Source organism: Colobus angolensis, unplaced genomic scaffold, assembly GCF_000951035.1.
Source record: "Colobus angolensis palliatus isolate OR3802 unplaced genomic scaffold, Cang.pa_1.0 Scaffold260, whole genome shotgun sequence".
Classification (NCBI taxonomy): domain Eukaryota; kingdom Metazoa; phylum Chordata; class Mammalia; order Primates; family Cercopithecidae; genus Colobus; species Colobus angolensis.
The window spans coordinates 1,295,242-1,302,310 of NW_012115822.1; the positions used below are offsets into that span (position 1 = coordinate 1,295,242).

At 45.9% G+C, this 7,069-nt stretch overlaps 1 pseudogene; it reads left to right on the plus strand.

Moving 5' to 3' along the window:
- Positions 1-7,069, plus strand: part of LOC105515506 — a 12,846-nt pseudogene that overhangs the window by 3,634 nt on the left and 2,143 nt on the right.

Genomic DNA, 7,069 nt, shown 5'->3' on the forward strand with positions numbered 1-7,069 from the left:
ATGGATTCAAGTTTGGTTCATTAACAGTATGTCTTGCTTTTAACAGACGCTCAGAGTTGCCAGATGATGTGCCTCCACCCTGACCTCCAGTTGAAGCTCATCTCCTCCCCACACACAGAGGAGGACTTGGTGAGAAGGCCACTGAATGGAAAGGAGCTCAGAGTTTCCCAGGAAAGAGAAGTGAGTGATACTGGAGGCCCCAGAGCAAGAGGAAGGGCTGTGAGATAGGCAGGGGCCACAATGTGAAGGGCATGCCGGTGGGGCTACACAGTTCAGGGTTTATGTAAACAGCAATGAAGAGTCACGAAAGGAGTTTAAGCCCAGGAGTAACATCAACAGGCTGAATGAGAAGGATGTCTCCAGCTGCCTCAAGGAGAAACGCCTGAGGGAACCAGGGGATCCTGGTCATAGATTATTTATTAAAAGAACCTGTGAGGCTAGAAGTTTGAAGACTATTTGTACAGTTTAAGCAGATTTGCATCTGGGATACAGTGAAGAAGTGATAATTTCTGCATTAGTCTGTCCAGTCTTTCAGCATTTCTGCAGAAACATTAAAAGGTTACACTTACCTTTCTTAGTAAGCCATGAAAAAATATAGGTAGGGAAAATTAGGTTTAGAACATAAGCAAATTGTATTCTATCTAAAACAAAATTCTATTAAGAAACAGATGAAACAGATAAACAAAAATAAAAAGGTAGGAAGACAAAATTCACTTCATAAAGTAAGAAATGTGTTATACTAGGGACTGGTACATGCGATGCCTACCCAACTATTACTTTTTCAGAAATAAAATCTAGTGAGTATCAACATGCTAAATACATGGTGGGACTTAGGAAATGTTTTCTGAATTGCTGAATGTTAAGGCTATCACTGAGGTGATTCCTGGAACAGTCCCCTTCTATGTCATTGCCTTGAACAACCCCTTCATGTCACTCGAGTCAGCACAACTGTTTCAGCATCTGTAGTAGTGCCATAGTGCCATGTGCAGGTCATTTAGCCTTTTCTAGAATGTACTCTTGGGGCACTGACACTTTAAAAAGTTACAATAAAATTTTTAAGCAGTTATAGATAAACATATTTGCTCCTCTCATAGACCAGGACTACTTACGGGCATGAGATACTGGCTAGGCATCTAGCAGACCATGTCATCATCACAGGATGTAGGATTCAGGACACAGATGTATGTACAGAGGAATAGTGTCGTGGTGAGCTGCAGAGACCAGCTGGGCTCCCTGGTCTCTGAGCCATGGGGAAGTGAGTGTCCTGCTATCAGCAGGCTGTGCTGTGGGACTTTCCTGTGGTTTCTGCACAGCTGCTCTTTAAGAACCGTTCATTCCAAGGAGCCTAGGTCTTGGGGCTGGGCCTTGTGCTTACTGATGGGGGTTCAGCAGCTGTGTCTTCTCTGGCCTGGCAGAGTCTGCTTAGCAGGGACCTGTGTATGGTCTTAGCAGGTGATTTCTCCCAAGGCCCTCCCAAGGAGGGAAGGCAAATCTTCTTTCTCAGTCTGCAGTGTGAGCTGAGCTCCAGCCCCAGGTCTCAGGAAGGGACTGGGCAGTCCCTGAATAGAAACACGTTTGCGTGAACATCCCCTCCTCTGCTGAGGGTGGGGGAGAAAAGGAGGGCTAGGGCAGCTCAGCCTCACTATGGTGGTCAGGGGCTGTGTCCACTATGGTGGTCAGGGGCTGTGTCCACCATGGCCTGAACTTCTCTCCTCCTCCTGCTCCTCTCTCACTGCACAGGTAAGGACAGGCCTCAGAGATCAAGACTCAGTTTTCAGCCTGCATCAGTCCCTTAGGCTCAGGAACCCATGATAAATTTCACCCTCATCTTAACCCTGTCTCTTATTTGTGTCTGTGTTTACAAGTTCCCTCTCCCAGCCCGTGCTGACTCAGCTACATCCTCCCCCCACTTCCTGCATCTCTGGGAGCATCTTTCAAACTCACCTGCACCCTGAAAGTGGCTGCAGTGTTGATATTTATCTCATATCCCCGTGTCAGCAAAAGCCAGGGAGCTCTTCCTAGTATCTCCTGATCTCCCTGTCAAAGTCAAGTAAAACTAGGGCTCTGGAGTCTCCAGCTGCTTCTCTAAATCCAAAGATGCCTTGGCCAATGCAGGCAATTTGCTTATCTCTGGGCTCCAGCCAGAAGACAAGACTACCTGTTATTGTCAGACCTGGAATATTGGTACTTCACAGTTACATAGGCAGATGAGAAAGTGAGATGAAGTTCAGCCTGCTAAGAATGGAACTATGGCTTTTTTTCCCAACTATCAAATAATTTTCACACACACAAACTATATTTTGGAAGTAGCTACTGATGCACAATGGTTCTCTCAATGTCCCATTCAATGTTTCCGAGTCCTTAAGTAAACAACAAAACAATAACAAAACATGATGACATTGACTCTTTCTCTGCTGAACCACATTTAATAAAACCAGAGCCTGAGGAGCCGACTTTTTCTTTTAAAAAGATAAGATGACAGTTTTTTGGAGTTTTCTTCTTGGTCAAAATTTCCTAGACCATCCCAGCAGATGGACAGTCCCCTACAGAAGATATGATCCTGGGAGGAATCCCAGGTACAGAGCTGGCCTGGTTCACTTGGGGGTACCTGCACCTTCAGTTGCAAAATCAGGGAGGGGAGAGTAAGCACAGGGGGTAGGTGAGGATTGGGAAAGGGGTGAGGCCACGACACTTCATTAATCACCTTTGGACTCCAGTGAGAGATAGAGGCTGATGATCCCATCACACAGGTGGCTACGACCTCTTTGTCGCCAACAGCTCCTGCTCCATGGGGAAGCGAAATGAAAATCTATTCCCATCCCTCTTTTCTTACATATCCCTGTCCTGCGCCTTCCAGTGACCAACACCAGCTCAGGTTGAATTTTGTTTTGTCACTTGTGCTACTAAAGAAAATAACTCCTTTTCTTACTGGTCTCCCAGCTCAAACAGAATCAGTTTGTTTCTAGAAAGAGAAAAAGCTGCTCACACATGGTGAGTGTAAAGTAGGGATGACGAGAAGAAAAAATCCAGGTTATGTGGCCCAGAGACCCAGGTGCCCTCTGATTGACCCCACAGATGTCCCCTCCTCCTGGCCCAGGTTTGCTTGTCATTCCTTGAGCTCTGGAACCTTGAACTAACATGAGGTCTGTCTTCATAGATATAGAAGAAAAACCTCCCCAAGAATGAGGTGGTTCTCACAACCAGCACATGCTCACTTTTCTCTGTTTAATTCCACACATCTGACTTATTTTTGCTTCCATGGGCCTTTGTTGAAGATATCACTGAATACCTCTCATTTCTGTTAGGCCTACAGCCTTTGGACCTATCGCCATTATATTTGTGCTTAACTTTCTAACCTTTATGACTGATTATCATTTAAGATTAACATGAGATATGCACCTATACTAAAGATATATAAATATGTTATCAATGGTCAATATTATTAAAGTTATAAGTAGTAATGCAAAATTGTAGCTATTATATCATTTTCCTTGTTCACTAGTTTTAATATGTGAAGTGAGAGGATCACTACTAGTTTTAATATGTGAAGCGAGAGGATCACTTTGCTCATCACACACTCCTGGTCATGTCTGTGGATGAGTAAGCTCGGGGGGGATGCTGCCGTGGTCCATGGGAAGCCTCAAGAGCAGCAGGCCTGGCACATCAGGCACAACATGGGACACAGGGAGTGAGACATGTCGGCAGAAAGCAGAAGAGACTGAGGCATCAGAAACAACCCGCCGCCAGACTCTCCACTGCCTTCCTGCCTGGGTCAGACCAGAGCTGCTCAAACTGAATGTGCACGCAGATCATCTGGGCTCCTGGGAAATGTGGACTTAGGCGTTTAGGATAGGGACTTAGATTCTGCACTTCTAAAGAAGATCCCTTTCCCTGCAAATCCACATTGTTTCTATATCAGAAAATTAATAAGAATGGTGGAAAATAAGAAGGAAAGCCATTTGTAGACAGGAAGAAAAGAAACATTTTTCATGGAGAGAACTACAGAATTTTCATGAAAAAAGACTTCCAGTCGAGGCTGGCAGACAACCAGAGAGGACAGCTGAGAAGACGGAGGAGGCTCCTCTTTCTTCAAGAAACAAACAAATGAAAGCAAAGAGACACCAAGCCTTCCCCTTACCTGCCCTGCCCTCTGGCTCCTGTCCAACCCCCCACCAGCTTATCCTTCAGCCTCTTCTAAATTGTGACCCCTCCTCACCTTGCCTTCAGAGATGCCCCGAGTCCACTGCTCTTTCTCAACCCAATAGCACCTTCTGCTACTCCCTGGGTTTCTCCTCAGCTACCAGAGAATGCACTGAACCATCCAATCCAAATAAATTATCCTGTTCAACACTGACCACTCGGTCTCCTTTGTGCGGATCTGAGGAATCAAGCAGGGAGAAAGAACCCGGCTTTGTGAGCTGCCTGAGAAGGGAGTTCATGGCTGAAGCGTCCGTTTTCTCAGCTCACACGTTTTATTTCATGCACACGGTTTATACAGAGACAGTCTTCCCCTGAGGACTCCATAAAAGATGGGGAGAACTATGTGTCCAGTTCCCACAGAGGAGTCACAGACAGAAAACTGAAGGCTGAGGTGAGGTAGGAGGCTGCCATGAGGAGGGACCTTGCCCTGCCCTTGGGCAGGGAGTGAGCAGTGTTCAAGGCCCTGGTGGGGACAGGAGCCTCTGTCAGGACCCGGACATCTGGTCGGAGACACTGTGGACCTGGACTTGAGCAGCGGGGGCTGCTGTGGTCCTGCTGCTGAGCGCTCTCTAGGGCTGTCAGCTGGGAAACCAGAACCCTGGCTGTGGCCTGTGCTCAGGGCTCACTGGGCCAAGTAGCTGGATCCTCTGTGGGCCCCTGGGGAGCCTCAGGCCAGGCCCAAGTTAGGCCCACCCCTCCCAGAAATGACATGATCATTGCTGCTGCACACAGCCCCAGGGAGGGGTATGGTTGGGCAGAAGAGACAAGTTTGCATGAAGGGATCCTCTCTCTCCTCTGGGACTCCTGGGTGGATAACAGGGACCTGCATCATGTCAGCCTCAGCAGAGCTCTGGGGTGTTTGCACCATGGCCTGGACCCCACTCCTCCTCCTCCTCACCCTTCTCCTCCTCCACTGCACAGGTCAGGATGACCCTCAGCACCCTGATCCTGCAGCTCACTGACACTACCTCACAAACTCATACCAGGAATGTCCTTTCCTCTTATCCTTACTTCAGGCCATAATGGGCATCTGTGTTTTCACGGTCCCTCTCCCAGCCTGTGCTGACTCAGTCACCCTCTGCATCTGCCTCCCCGGGGGAGCCTCCGTCAAGCTTACCAGCACTCTGAGCAGCAAAGACAGCACCTACATTATTGAGTGGCATCAGCAGCAGCCAGGGAAGGTCCCTTGGTACTTGATGTATGTTAACATCGATGGAAGCCACTTAAAGGGGAATGGGATCCCCAGTTACTTCTCAGGATCCAGCTGTGGGGCTGACTGCTAGCTCACCATCTCCAAAATTCAGTTTGAGGATGAAGCTGATTTCATCTGTGGTGCAGACCATAGCATTGGTGTGCCATATGGGTAAGGCACAGTGACCCCAGTGAAAGAGGAAGCAGGACAAAAACTGTTTTCTCTGCTCCACTATGAAGGCTGCCATGTTGCCCTGAGAAACAGTGTCTGGTTTCCTAACTACGCAAGAAAGACAGGTAGGTAGATAGATAGATAGATAGATAGATGGATGGATGATAGATTTTTGCTTTTGGTTCCTTAGGAACAAGTTTGCTAGGCCAAGCTCCTAAGGAATACACAGATCTGTACTAATGTGGCCAATATTAAGGCAGATCCTGTCACCCCCTGCATGTCGATACATTGTCACTACACAGGAACTTGAAGGACATTTTTTTTCCCTGTGGATTTAAACACTGTAACTCTGCTGCATGGCACACCCCTCCCTCCCTCCGCCACATCAATGTTCATTTTAACAATCACCCATAGGATATAACTTCTTTAGAAAATTTTGAATTCTAACAACATGCTACAAATCACACTGTAGATACACAGCAATGGAAATAATGAAAATTTATAAATAGTGAAACAAAAAATTTAAAATTTTTGGTGGTTTATAAATGTTTTCTCAGGTGTTCAATGCCTGGGTTTTGGGATTAGGAGAAAATGAGGAGAAATTGTCTCCACCACATTGAAGACGACAACTGATTTGCAATAATCTAACAGAGAAGAAGGATATAAATAATCACTAATGTCATCCTGACAGCCCTGATCATAAATGTTAGAATTTTATCTTTTAACATTTTTCTCAAAAAAAAAAAAAGTAGTTTCAGAAAAACTTCTGAAACGGTGGAGTGAGGCCATCCGAAAACCTGACTCACCATACAAGCAAGGAGAGAACAGAGGTAAAAATGCTATAAATCTACTTTTCAGAATTCTGTACATTACCAAAAGCTTGCAAAATTCTGGGAATCATAAAAAATAATAATAGCCAGACATGGTGGCTCATGCCTGTAATCCCAACACACTGGGAGGCTGAGGCAAAGCAATTGCTTTATCACTCCTGGGATTTTGTGACCAGCCTGGACAGCAGAGTGAGACCTCTTCTCTACAAAACATTTTTTTAAAGTAGCTGTATGTGGTGCTGTGTAGGTGTAATTGCAGCTACTGAGGAGGCTGAAGGTAGAGGATCACTTAAGTCTGGGAGGTGGAGGCTGCAGTGGGCTGTGATTGTGCCACTGTACTTCAGCCTGGGTCACAAAGCAATACCTTGTCTGAATCAACCAACCAATTAATCAATCAATTAAAATAATGTAGAATCTCTGTAAGAATCTGAAGCTTTGTGGTAATTTTATTGCTCATTTCTGTTGCTCTCTCCCAAGATCCATAGTAGTCTTAAAAATCAACAGCCTCAAATCCACTGGACTAGGGAGACCAGAAAAACAGCATTCACTGAAGCAGCCAAATACCAGATTTGGAGTTCTTTCAGAAGCCCCATTCCTGTGTAACTGCCATTATTTGAGCTTTCCAAAGCTCATAGAAAAACTTCATGCTCTGTACTTTTCTAAGCGTGAATTGTCT